This window comes from Aphelocoma coerulescens, chromosome 9 (assembly GCF_041296385.1).
Source record: "Aphelocoma coerulescens isolate FSJ_1873_10779 chromosome 9, UR_Acoe_1.0, whole genome shotgun sequence".
Taxonomy (NCBI): Eukaryota; Metazoa; Chordata; class Aves; order Passeriformes; family Corvidae; genus Aphelocoma; species Aphelocoma coerulescens.
Window position 1 is genome coordinate 6738375 of NC_091023.1, and position 13798 is coordinate 6752172.

The following is a 13798-nucleotide window of genomic DNA, read 5'->3' on the forward strand; positions in this document are numbered from 1 at the left end:
TGACAGCTTATTTTATTTTATTTTATTTTATTTTTTAAACAACCTGGTCTAGTGGAAGTGCCCCTGCCCATGGCTGAGGGGTTGGAACTAGATGATCTCTAAGGTTCTATAAGGCCCCTTCCATCCCAGACCATCCTGTAATGCGATGATTGTATGACAGCAAGCAGCACAAAGCCATCTGTATCAGAAGAAAGACACAGGGCAGATTTCAGAGAAACTAAATAAAAATTGTGTTTTCATTCAAATGAAATCAACTAACACAAACAGCAGCACCAAAGCTTTGTTTAGACCAGGGAAGTTCAGCAAGCCACTGATAAAAGAGTAAGGTAAGGGTGGGATACAGCAATACATGTTTTCACCAGAAGAGCAGTGCTCTCACTATAAAACAGCCTGAGTACTTCTAACCATAGGAAGTGGCCCTCACTCAACTGATGTGCCAGACCAAGAGGGTAATAACCAAAACCAGATTAATTTTGTTCAACTACAAATACACCCTCAATACACTTGCTCACTGGGAGAAAAGATAAATAGACTTACTATTAATAAAAATAACACTGGGGGAGCATGACACTTTTTTTCTTTCCTACACACACACAAGTTCCTCTGTTTAGACTATTAGAAGGCTAACTTTTCTCACACATACATTTCAGTCAATATAGTAGGTATTTGCATTGTTATGTTACTTTCTCATGAATTTATGTTTTATTGCTCCATTTCCAAAAGCCATTGAGCCCACAGGACACAGTTGTAGCCAATATAGTATTGTACTGCACAGCAAAGGCACGCTTGGAAATGACCTGAACACATGCAATGGAGGCAGTAAAATGAGCAAGATTACTCAGCTGGTCTGTCATTTAAGCCTGGATACTATGTTCCAGCAAGAAAGTAACATATATTCTCCAGAACAGATGTCAGTCAAAGCCACAGAACCTCAGTTGCTCACAATTCAATGCTTACATGCACCGTGCCAATACCATGTCAGAGCTGTGAGTAACCTGACATAGGAGGCTGCAGGTAGATCAGAAGTGCAAGCTGGTCCAAAATGCACACATGCCTTTCACTAGCCTTACATTCATTCTCAGTCCGACCTCTGTGATTCAGAGTGCTATACTCAATCTTGAAGGTAAATATATAGGAACAACTGAAAACTATTTTCATCCTGGCCTATTAGTGAAGGGAAGTGTTTAATTGAAGAAGACAAAGATTATCCTATGATTTAGTGTGCTCCCTCTTAAGATGGATAGGTAAAATGCAGAATTTAACATAAGGTAACTGCAAAACTGAGATAATGACATGATGTTTTGCTTTTTACTAGATAAAAGGAAAACCCTGGTTGCCATATTAAGAGGGGAAATGATTTTAAATAAATATCTTAACTTCCTGGCAAATTACAAGGTTTAAGTCAGCTCTAAAATGAATTTGTGTCAGCTGGAATAAGGCATCTATGTGAAAGATTAATAATAATGAAAACCAACCACTTAAAGAAGTTGAAGTAATGCTTGTTGAATTTATCATCACCTGTAGGACTGGTTATGTTAATAATCCTTCATGTTATGCCAAGTAGACTGAAAATAATTAATAGTTCACAACCTTCCCACAGAAGTTTCAGTGCCAATGTTGTTTTGACTGATGACAATAAATACAAAGTATAATCCCAAATATTCATGCCTTCAACATGAATTCCTTATATCTGAGCAACTTCCATGAAAAGTAATAAGAAATCTAACAGTACAGCATTACCCTGTCAAGGGCAACTGAGTTCCTGGATCACAGACTCGGTGGGGAATTTCAGCCTCACTGTTCACAACTCTTTAATGAAGTCCACTCTGCTCATGGAGAAGCTGATTCGATGTGTGCACTCAGGGGTTCCACTACTGAGCTCTGCTGAGCCACCACAAACACTTGGGAGGCAGTGAGTGAGAACCAGGGCACTACCAAAGCTTAGCTGATTGTGCTGCTTCAGGGGGTGCTGTTAAATCCTGAAGGCTCTTTGTCTCACGTGCAAGCTCTTTCCTCCTCCTCTGAAGCAGCTGTGAGACAATGTTCCCCTGGTAATATGCCTCAAGCCAGCTGTAAGGAATGTGTGCAAGGACACAGCACTGTGAGAGTAGATGGAGAGGAAGAGAAGGAAGTGGAGAATAAAGCAAAAGATGGAAGAGAGGAAGGTCAGAAGGTTGTTTATATGCTTACAAAATCTCTAAAATAAAGTCACACCCCAAAGAGAAGCAGGTGGCAAACTGATCTCATTAGAAAAACCACAATGGTTCAGAGACAAGGTTCATTTCTGCCAGGATCCTGTTTCCAGTACTGCTCATACCCAGATGTTGCAGAGGAAGGTTCCCAGCCACACTCTTTGACAGACTTTAATGTGATTCCTGAAGGACAAGCCAGAAATATTTGGCTAAAATTCATTGCCAAGTTAGAGAAACATTACACAAGGAAGAAATAAGATCCACTACTTAGAACAGGGCATCCTTGGTTAATCAAGTTTAGAACCTGCTCATGGTATTTTTCCTTGGAAACAGCACTTGGTGCAGCATAAAACATCCCCGCAGAACTCCCAGGTCCAAAAAACTCTCATATGTGCCTCGAAAGTGTGAGAAATAAACCTGGCTACTCACTGCTCTGTTAGCCTAGGAACTAGGCAACTAGTGTACAAACAGCACCAAATCCACCAAGGCATGAAAGGACTGCTATATCCACCTACACCATGCAGACTTTTGGGGCAAAGTAGAAAGATTTACAGAGGCCACCTGCTCTTAGGGAACAAAGTGCCCCACCAGGATGACGTGGCAGTTCAGTGTTTCACTCATGGATGCTGTCAAGGCAAGAAATGGACAAGACTGACTGCATTCATTCATCATCCCTCCATTAATACTGGATCTCGGGAACTGCTGCTCAGAGCTAGTCAAAAAACTCCCTTCATGATGTTTTTCTACTGAAAATTGTGGCTTTCTCCTGGGAAAAAAAGGAAAGCTTTCCATTAAAGGCCCTCACTCTGTCTAGTATTTAACTTCTAAAAACACCAAGACCTACGATCTTTTTGTTTTCAACAAAAACTTGTTTTTGAAGTGGTGCCTCACCGGAGCTGTGGTTCAGTTGCCAGAGCACACCTCCCACAAGGTGTGAGATCACTCAGAGGGGAGGTGATGACACAACTGTGGAGATGCAGCCTGGCCAGGGAAGCCAGGCTGCAGCTGAGTCAAAGCTGTCAATCAAAAAGTATTCACAATGTTAGGAAGTCTACTGCAAATGTTGACAAAAGTGCTTTGCTTTAAATTTTTCTGCAAAATAATATATTTGGTGATCATGTCTGTTCCTCACCATTTATGGGCACTCCTGAAGCTGCCACTCATAAAAGTGGAGTCAATTACAGCAGAACATTGGAGGCTCAAATAAGAGCAGCCATAGCCCACCACTGCCAGGCTCTTTCCATGCTTGGAAACTGCAAGTAGTTTGCTGCTCCTTCTCTATTTCTTCCCCTCCTCAAGCATCTCAGCTCCAGTATCTGTCCATACATTGCCAAAAGGGACTGAGCTCCCATGGAATGCTCTGACAGTGTCAAAGATTAACTCAATGATCTTCATGTTTAATGAACAAAAACTCTTGCTGGAACACTGCATTTAAGCCTTTAATATAGACTCTGATCCGAGGGCAACGGACAGCCCTTACAGGAAAACTTAGTGCCCCGGCAGCTGTCTGAGCTCTCTTACGGGATGTGAAGTCTCCAAGAAGCAACCCAAGAGCACACAGGCATTTGCAATCAAGGCTCCACTCTTATCAGGCCCCTCCCAGTCTCCTCAAGCTTAGCAGATCACTGACCTCCCTCGTGTTACAATTGCCAGTAAAATACAATAGCCTGAAATTAAAAACACCGCCAGTCTACCAAGAACCCATTCTGAAGGACAAACTCACTGATAATGCTGTGACCAGCTCACAGGATGAGACACTGATTGTTTCAGTGCTCTAAGTGAGCAGCTTAATTGGAATAGAAAAACAGGGTGATGAATCAGAGCTAAGGAAAGCACCTTGCTGAGGAAGACAGACAACATCAGTGCTTTACATCATTAAAAAAATTTTGAGGTTACTGTTTAGGACAGCACACGTGGAAAACATTTCAGGAAAAAAAGATGAGATGTTGTTTAATTGGTAAATTCTTGCCATTAACACCCTAAACGGTCTGACACATGCTGGCGGGCAGGAGGTGTCAGCCTCAGACACGCTGCCAGCCACACTTCCCCACTCCCAGCAGCTGCCAGACCTTGCTGAGGTTTGAAAGTTTCCCAACTGGAGGCCCTCTTCCCTTTGCTTTCTGGTAAATTAGCCACTGTAGTCACATCTCCTTGGTGGGTTCGATTTTCTTTTCTTTTCTTTTTTCTTTCTTCTGCTTCTCTTTTTTTCTCCCGGTTTCTTTTTGATGCAGTAGCATCTGATTTTATTCAATCCTAACCCCTCTTCTCATCTCCTCCCTCCCGAAAAGGGAAAGAGACTCCAGAAGCACCCTAAGGCGTGGGGATTCACCTAGGACTGGGAAGCCGCTCAGCCAGCCACCACTGCAGTGGAACTGGGGAGTTTTTCACAGCTTGAAAAGCTCCAGCAGTGAGAGGGAGGGGACCGCGCCCGAGTCCCCGCCGCCAGAAGCCGGCGAGGAGCCGGCGAGGAGCAGTCAGTGAGCAGGAGCGGGACGGGCTCACTCTCGCCCCGCAGCCGCCGGTGCCTGGCAGAGCTCCGGCGGTGTCGGTCCCTCGGCCGGGCCCGGGGCAGTGCTGGGGAGCGCTCAGCAGGGGGATCCCGGCCCGCTCCGGCCGCGGGCAGAGCCGCCCGCTCCGCCGGGGCTCCCGGTCCTGGGAAGGGGTCGGGAGAGGTCAGAAAAGAAGCAAAGCAAAAACGCGACCCGCAGTCCTACCCGGCTGTGCCTCCCGCAGCCTCACACCGACAGGGCGTCCGCGGCACCGGCTGCCCCAGCCCGCCCCGCCCCGCCCCAGGCCGGCCACCGCCTCTTCCTCCTCCTCTGCCGTGGCCCGGCCCCGAGCAAGGCACAGTGACAGCGGCAGGGTGTTTGGCGCTGGCTGTCCTGGGCGGCAGTGCGGCTCCCACGCCCTGCTCCCCACCCACTGCCGCCGGGACAGTTCCTTTTCCCCCCAGGCACTGGCACTTCCCGAGGCACCGCTGTCCACCGGCCACTGCCACGCAGAGCCTGCCAGCCTGCCACCACCACTGCCACGCAGAGCCTGCCACTACCACTGCCACTCACAGCCTGCCACCACTGCCACGCACAGCCTGCCCCTGCCACCGCCACTGCCACGCACAGCCTGCCACTGCCACCACCACTGCCACACACAGCCTGTCAGCCTGCCACCACTACTGCCACTGCCACGCACAGCTTGGCAGTGCCCCAGAGCTACACTGTACCTTTGCCCCGGGCAGAAGAGCAGCCAGCCCCCTCAGTTTACAAGCATAATCTTTTCAGCCATGACTTTGTGCTTGGTAGTGAAATACTGAGTCATGCCAAATGTTACCCAGCTGTTCCTTTATCTCCTTCTCTGAGGAAAGGTGATTACTGCAATAAAATCTGCTCTTTTGTTTCATGTCAGCCTCCAGTTGCCTCAGAGGAACTGCCTGGAAAGCACCAAGTAACGTGGGGGGATGCAGGGCCCAGGTCTGCCACAGCCAACCGAGGGCACAGCTTCCTTGCCATCCCTCACCTCCTCCTCCCAGCCAGCTCCCAGGATGGCTGCCAGCCAGCCAGCCAGCCAGCCACCCACGGGGCCTGCCTTCTTCACAAACATCACACATGCCACAGGCCTCCACCTACCACAGAAACTCCGGCAGAAACCCCTGCCACCCCTCAGGCTGACACAGGGCATGCCACAGGCACACCCTGCAAGACCAGGGGATATTCTGCCTTGCCTGAGCCAGCCCAGCACTAATGCACAGCAGAAACCAGCTGCCCACAGCCCACACAGACATCTGTCTGGCCTCCAACCAAAAAAAGGCCTTCACTCTCCTCCGCACTTCAGCAGCATGTTGTGCCAACCTTCCCTGAAGTTTGGGCCACTGCTTGGGAGATGGTGTTCTAATAAGTCAAAAACTGTAACTTCAGGTGTAGTGGTGACAGATGTGCAAATCCAGTCATCACATCTGGCAACGTGTCAGGTGGTAAAGCACAAAACTCTGCTCTTGCAGGCTGCAGCTTTGATTTGGTGGGAAGGCCAGGGTATCTGCCAGCAAACACAAGACAACTAGAAAGCTAAAAGGGGGACAGTACGCAGACCCCACAGAAAGAGTGGCCTCAATTGCTGAACCAAAGGCAAATGTGGTCTCCAAGAAAAGCCTGAATCCAAAAAATGCCCTAGCAGGAGGCCTGAAACATCCCACAGGGCAAGCTGAACCTCATATTCCTGTTTTATTGTATTCCTTAAGCAGCAAGAGTGGTGTTCAGCAGTAGAACTTGATTTAATGATCTCTAGTAAATTGTAGTACTTGCAGAAAGGTTTAATGAGAATTTTCAAACCTACAAAGTTGGAATATATGCTAAAAGCCTGGCAACATTATATTTTTGAAGCCTGACATTCTTTTAATGCATGGTATGGGCAATAGATTGCAATGAACAATAGCAACTGCAGACCTCTCCTACAGCTGTGCTGGCCACAGATAAGGTTCTGAGCAAGGCAGGAAAACCAATGTCACAGAACAAAGGAACCTGAAGTGCCCTCCACCTGGAATTTCCTTTCCCAGGCTCCTCTCTATGCGCATGAGTTTGCTTTGGGGATCCTCAGTGCCAGATCTCTTCCCTGCCTCTGTCCTCTGGAATGAGCAAAGCTGTCCCCCCTCACTGACACAGAACAAAATCCAGGTAGCAGCAGTTCCTTGCCATTTCTAGCAGGGTGCTGGTTCCCCTCCCCTTGGACAAGCATCTGTGCCTACCAGTTACATCAGCATATTGCAACATCACCCTCACATATGGAGAAGTGCTTGGGGCACTCTGTACACATAGCTTCCACCTGGAGTCACAGAAACTGTAAAGTCAGAGTTCAGACACAATTTTATCTGGCATAAACCCACACCACAGGAAGACACCCCCTTCCCTTGCCCACTCATGGTAGTCTCTCCATCACCCCCACCTTCCCACCACTGCAAGCTTCTTTGCCACTGGGCATACAGGATGAGTGAGCTTATCCAGGCTAAAACACAGTGGTTGGCTTCTTTTCCCAATGTACTTGTGACTTCTTAACAACTGCCTTCCTCAAGCAAAAAGGATATATCCACTTGATCTTTTTTCAGAACAGAAGGCACAGTACTCACTTCTGTATCTAGAAGTAGTTGTTTAATAATCTAAATGGAGGCATCTATCCAGGCACCTGTCCTAACACCTATATGAATCAATGAATGGCAGATGTGATGAAAACCTAAGCAGCTGAGAAGGAGCAACTAGGAAAAACAGAACCTTAGGAAGTGTTTTCCACCAGTAACTCTCAGTGACTGTTGGTGCTTTTGAGTTTATATCTGCATCAGAATTGACAGATTTGCAGGCATAGTTCTCCATGACTGACATTTGCCAGCACTTTATCAGTGGCTTTTACGGCATCTGTAGGTTAAACCCTGCTTAGAAAGGACTCTACTTCCTTTGGATGCTCTGGTATGACCATCTACATCAAGGGAGCTAATATGTCAAATCTCAGAGAACAATGAGCATCAAGGCACTGCTGGCTCTAATACTTCACTGAGTTAGTTCCCTGAGATAGTTCCTTAATCCAAATTTCCAATTTCCTCCCACAGAGCATGGCTAATACTTCACTTTTTCCACCCTCCACCAGCCATCCCTGTACAGGTGATGCTGTCCAAAGTAAGGCTGTTCCGCATGCACTGAACACAGCTGTGGCACCTAAGCATTGCCTGAAGGGGTAAAAATAGGTACCAAGGTACTGCAGAGACAAACCTGACTTGCTCAGTTTCTTGCCCTTGCCATGAAGAAATCTTGTTTTGCATGTCCATTACCACAGTTGGATTTTTCAGCCTGCAGACAGCTTGTCTGCCTGGCCTAACTTACATACTCCTGGCCACAGTTTCATCTCACCTTATCAGTGTACTCAGCATTCTTCAGATCCTGACAACCCATGCCCCTCCCTCACTGCTTCCCAGGATCCCTTTGTATTCTTGTCATTATCTAGTGTTGCCTTTTCTACTTCTTGCTTTTTCTTTTTACTATCATTTCTCACCGAACACCTTGAGAAGGGTGAGTTTCCTGGAAAAAGGCTTATGGAAAAGATCTTGCCTCCCTATCTGAGCAAGCAAGGGAGCCAGGAGCTATTTACATATTTTCTGATAAGCAGTGAGAACGTCCTGATGGTCCTGAGAAGTCCACATGGAATTGGCTTTGTGCTATTCTGCATTTTCTGCTTGTCTATGCTTGCCCAATTCTAATGAACTAGCAGTATTAAACATATTTTACATATTGTTGTAACATTATTTGGAGGAGAAAGCAGTATCAGCATCTTGAATTTAGTCATTAAAGAGATGATATTGGCAACACTTAGCATTTAAAAACATGAAAATAACTTTTAAAGTATGATTTTTTTCTTATTAATAAAAAGTTAATTTCTGCTTACAGTATTAGGTTACTGCTGCATCTAATTTCTAATTTTTTTTTTGTGCAACCATTAGAGTAAAAATTATATTTTATTATCTATTATTAATTTAAATTCTTTACTTTTTTTATAAGGACTAAAACTGGGGGGGTATTGAGTTTTTTACAGTTGACATTTTCTTTTCTTAACATAACTTTAAAGATCTGGAGCCTTACAAGAAAACCCCAGATCAGCCAAGAGCCCCGCTCACAAATGCACACAAAGTGCTAAGACTGATGCCTGGCAATAGCATCAAGAGCTTTCGCTGCCCTGGCACGGGGTAACTGTGGGAATGGGGGTGCTCAGCATTTTGCTTTCACTGTGGGAAGAGGAGAAGCAGCCTCAAACTGCCCATTCTCATACAGCAGCAGCACAGCAGCGACCCTCAGGCAGTGAGCAGCCCTGTAGGAAGTGTAAAGAGTAACCCATGAGCTGACCCAGGCCGGCAAAGGGACAGAGGTGTCAGGCTGAGAGGCAGAGCTGCCACTGCTCCCCAGGGCTGCTTGGTCTTCAGTCCCCTGTGGCAATCACAAGTCCTGGATAAGGAAATGCAGGGGAAAACTTGTACATCACTCTGAAACATTTCCCTTTCAGTAAGTGATCTTTGCATGTTATGAATGCGGCAGATTTCTGCGTATTTCTTGCTCTGTAGCTAAGAAATAAGAAAGGCTGGGCTATGAGGTAACTGACTACCAGGAGAGAACTGTTTGCTGTCAACAACGTGCATGACCACTTCTGAAAACACAGCTGAAACTCTCCTGGGGGCAGATCCTGAGATTGTAACTGTTTTCACTCGGACCATATTCAAATCATCCTGTACTGACAACAAACAAAATGAAAGCTAAGCCAAGCCACAGTCTCGGGAGGAGAAGATGCAAGTGGCTGTGAGAAGAGAGCACACGAGCTGCCCCTGCAGGGGCTGCCGGCTGCTGTCAGGGACCGCCTCGTTGTTCTGGTGGGAACTCTCCTGTTCCCACTAATTTTGTTCTTTAATTTTTCATTAGCTACTAGACCTGTTAGGACTTTCAAAGTGGTTAATTCAAAGTTTCATCTTACTCACAGCACTTATCAAGCCCTAGCACTTGGCAAATACTTCTAACACACCTGCTTTGAACCTTGCTTTAGATTACAATATAAAAAACTACCCATTTGGTGAACTAAAGTTGATTGGTCACCTGTCAGCCCCTGACAGCCGCACCCATCCTGTCTCTGACAGTCACCTGTTGCAGCATCTGCTGCAAGCAGAATAAAGGAATATCTATTAATTTTTGCCTCTCTTAATGATTTCAATCAAATCCTGTGATGGTCAAAATTCCTTACTTTTGAAAAGGCTTTTCTGTAGGTGCAGTTTGGGCACAACACTGACTTTAAAGCAATACAGACACACCGTTTGCAAAAAAAAACCCCCGTCCACACAGGCAGAAATCAGGCAGCAGGCTTCCTTCCAAGGAGCAAATTCCAGCATCCCAACCCATATGAGTTTGACCCTAATGTAGCACCTTGAAGACACAAGTAGAGGCCTAAAACACACAGCTCCACACATCCACTTGCTGCCATACCAGATCTCAGTCCACACACTTACATGTAAAAATCCCTTGGTTTTTGAACAGTTGTACTCATTCTCATTTTGGTAATCTGCTGATGGCAGCAGTGCAAGTTCTGTGTATGATACTTTATTCAGCTAAACATTACTGAGCTGTTCCTTCATCTTGTTGTGCCTTATGCTGGGGGACAGGCAGCAGGGCTGACAGATGCACCAAAGTCACACAAACCGTGCGGCTGCTAGGCAGGAGGAGCAAGTTGTGGGGAAAATAACATTTCAGTGTACCAGGTACTGCCCAAGTGCATCGGAAATAATCCCTCCTGTACCACGGGCCTCGCCGTCTGAGAGGCAGCATTGCACTCACAGCCCTGCTAACAGCCTTGACCTTGAAACGGTCCTGAAAGCAGGGCTGCAGAGGAAGAAGCAGCAGGACATTTGCAAGTAGCTGCACTCAAGCGGAAAGACAAGCCCGCGGCACGTCTGCCACGGGATCGCTGCCGCTGCACAATTCCGCCGCGCAGCCAAGCGCGGCCCCTCCGGGAGCCGCTCACCGGGGCTGTCTGGCGTGGCCGCTCACCTCCCCACGACCCGCGGCTGTCTGGCGTGGCCGCTCACCTCCCCGCGACCCGCGGCTCGGCCAAGCAGCACCGGCTCTGCAGAGAACACACTGAGCACTATGGACTCCCTGCACACAGCGCCAGCCGGCCACTCACCTGGGAGCCTTCTGTGCACAGGGCCCACGCTCTGCCAGGATCAGCATTTTCTTGAGGCACAATGGCAGCCATCCTGACAGATGCTAACAAGATGTTTCCCTGGGAAAAACAAAGATGCTTGTGGAGTTTACTTGAAGAGGATCATTGTCTGCAAAGTCACTGCAATGCTTTCTAGAGTCCCTGGGATAGTTTTATACTCATTCATTGTAAGATCTACCAACTGCTACAAAATAGCAAGGGCTGCAATAACAGCATTACACATTAAGGATGACTTTAATTACGTACACAATATCTATGCAGATGGCAGATAGTATCTTCTGCATGAAAGGGTTGGTTTGTTTGCTTCTTATCCTCACAGTATGGAATCTTAGTCCTTCTTATGATGCAATATTAATTTGGTTAGACTTAATTTAATTACTTTGGTTGGTAATTAAATTAACATGTCTTAAATTAAAATAACCAGTATCATCATGAAGTATTTCTATCACAGTGGCTTCTAAAATATTTCAGTCAGGACTAGATCCCTATTGTTCAAGAGGCTGTGAAAAAAAATGCATAAGAAAACGGGGTCAGACAAACCCATCTGCCTCTTAATGTGAGGAGGCCACTGCTGAATGGCAGGCACCTGGCACAGTACAGGTACCTCTCCAGCACCAAAAGCAACATTTTTCTCAATCTCATCCTAGTTTGAATAATCTGACCTGAGTGTCATGTCCAACATTACACCATAAACCACTAAAGCAGTGCTTGTTTCACCACTTTTCTTTAGCTGTTTGGTTAAACCCTCAAGCACCAGAGAGCAAGTTCATAGTGATGATTGTCCTAGACACCCCAAGTCACTGAGAGGTAAAGTAACTTGACGAAGGTAGTGGTTAACTCAGTAGCTTACCCTTATTTGTACTGCTGCTGTAACTGTGCTGAGAAGTTGGGCTCCTGTTTGAGCAGGAGTAAACAGATGAGGCCCTTGTTGAGTCACTGGCATAGTCAAAAGAACTCCAACATCCTGCCAATGTCAATGATGCTGAAGGCACAGCACACCAGGTAATTGGGGTCTTTGACTTTTCTGCAGGAGCAGCTTCCCCTGACATGGTCTGGCCAACCAGGCTTTTGAGGCAAAAAGCAACCATTTGCTCCAGATTAACACAGCACTCATGGAATTATGCTGTTTGCTTGACTATGGTTATTGCAGAATATCATGCACAAGGTACAATGTTACACATACACTGAAAAACCAGAACCAACCCCATAGATTGCAAGGACAAAGGTTACCAACAAATCTTCAGCTTATTCCTCTCCAGGCCATGTGGCACAGTCTTGATTCCTTATTTCTCCTGCATTAATTCATCGGTGAAGCTCGAGCCCACTCTCTCCCTTGCAGCTTTCAGGAAGATTGCTTCCAGACTCTCTCTTTCAGCTGGATGACAAGGGAAACATTCAGGGTGGACCAGGAGAACACATACCCCACAGTGAGTTACACAAGCAGTTGTGAGACAGCATTGGAATGTCAGCAAACAGGATCTTTGGGTCTAGCTCCAGATCTGGAGGCAGAGAGCAGCCTAAGTCATCATCAAGAGGCCCCATCACACCAGCAGGTAGATTTACTTTGAAAGGTGATATGGCAAAGCAGATGAGCCTTGCTGCTTTATAGGCCAGGGCTCCAGTCTCAGCTCCGTACACAGCCTGCAAACTGCAGTTTATCTGCAAAACAGGTGGATGACCACTGCCTCCCAACAGGAAGGATAACTGGCTTAAAGGAGTGCATGTGCTAACTGCAGCAGTGGAGCACGTGGGATTAGACATCACAGACTTCTGGGCAGCAGTAAACAGCATTGTGACTGTGTCTAACTTCTCCCCCTGCACTCATCCTTCCCTTGTCATTGTGTGGGCTGGCAGGCTTGCCAAATGTGTCAGAGCCACATGAAATGCATGACACTTGTGACCCTGTCCTCGTGGCTCCTAGGCTGACGGTCAAGTCTGAGACACAGACTAACCCAAAAGGAAATGAAGAAGGTCCTACCCAGACCATAAAGGACTGCAGGACCAGTCTCAATGTGTTTGTTTATTCTGCAATTTTAAGATGGAAAAAAACCCTGTAATAACAACCAAGCTTTTGAATTCTGTGCTACGTATAGCAATTCTCTTATATGTGAGCTCTGCATGTGCTTGTTGATGTCAATGCCCTGTAACCAAGAGCCACTGCTGCCTATCACACACAAGTCCTCATTATGTTGCATAACAAATTACCTTTGTTGCCTAACAGAATGGCACAGTAGATTTTGTTGTTGCCTCGTGTAAACTTTAGTCTTGCAAATTCCATTTTGCACTGACGCATTGCTTCTGCCTGACAAGTGCTTTATTTCTGTTGTCAAGCAGCGAGCTTCATGATATGCAGGCGGCCACAGAGCCTGAAAAACAAGTTCAGAAATACATAAATACGCCACCACTATGTCTGCAAAACAATCGGCCACGTGGATCCTGACTGCTGCGTAACACTGGGCTTAGAGGCTGCAGCTACGCATCCTGGGAGGCAGCACCGCTGCATATTCATCCCTCACGGTCATCTGATGTTTTCAGTTACAAGGAAAAACAGGAGCATAAAGAAACAAAGAAAGTGGCAGAACAGCAAAGGAATTTTAAACCGACAAAGGATTCACGGTGTTGGCATTTTAATGCTATACTACTGCCTTTTTAATGGATTTATCCAACTGCATTACATTGTCTCCTGTTTTCAGTGTTTAAGTACTGTTTCTAACTAAAAACATTAGTTACAATGTTCATCTACTAAAAGAACAAAGTGTGAAAATATTAACAAATTCATCTGTATGATTACAAAATGTTAAACCTCACTAGACACTCCTGAGTCTTCCTTCTTTATATATGTTCAGCACATATTTCAGGGGAAGGAAAACATTTAC

The 13798-nt window shown here is 46.3% G+C and overlaps 1 protein-coding gene across 2 annotated transcripts in view; it reads right to left on the bottom strand.

The window, feature by feature from the left end:
* The window catches only part of PIK3CB (phosphatidylinositol-4,5-bisphosphate 3-kinase catalytic subunit beta), a 106751-nt gene that overhangs the window by 90937 nt on the left and 2016 nt on the right, over positions 1-13798 (bottom strand). Inside the window, exons 2-4 of one of the 2 annotated variants that reach the window (XM_069024962.1) lie at positions 13128-13288; positions 12153-12297; positions 10884-10982 (exon numbers count right to left, since the gene is read on the bottom strand). The gene's annotated coding sequence lies outside the window, so the exon portion shown is untranslated. Of the gene's footprint in view, positions 1-4906; positions 4952-10883; positions 10983-12152; positions 12298-13127; positions 13289-13798 lie in introns of those variants that run through there. The other variant, XM_069024964.1, reaches the window with a different exon arrangement.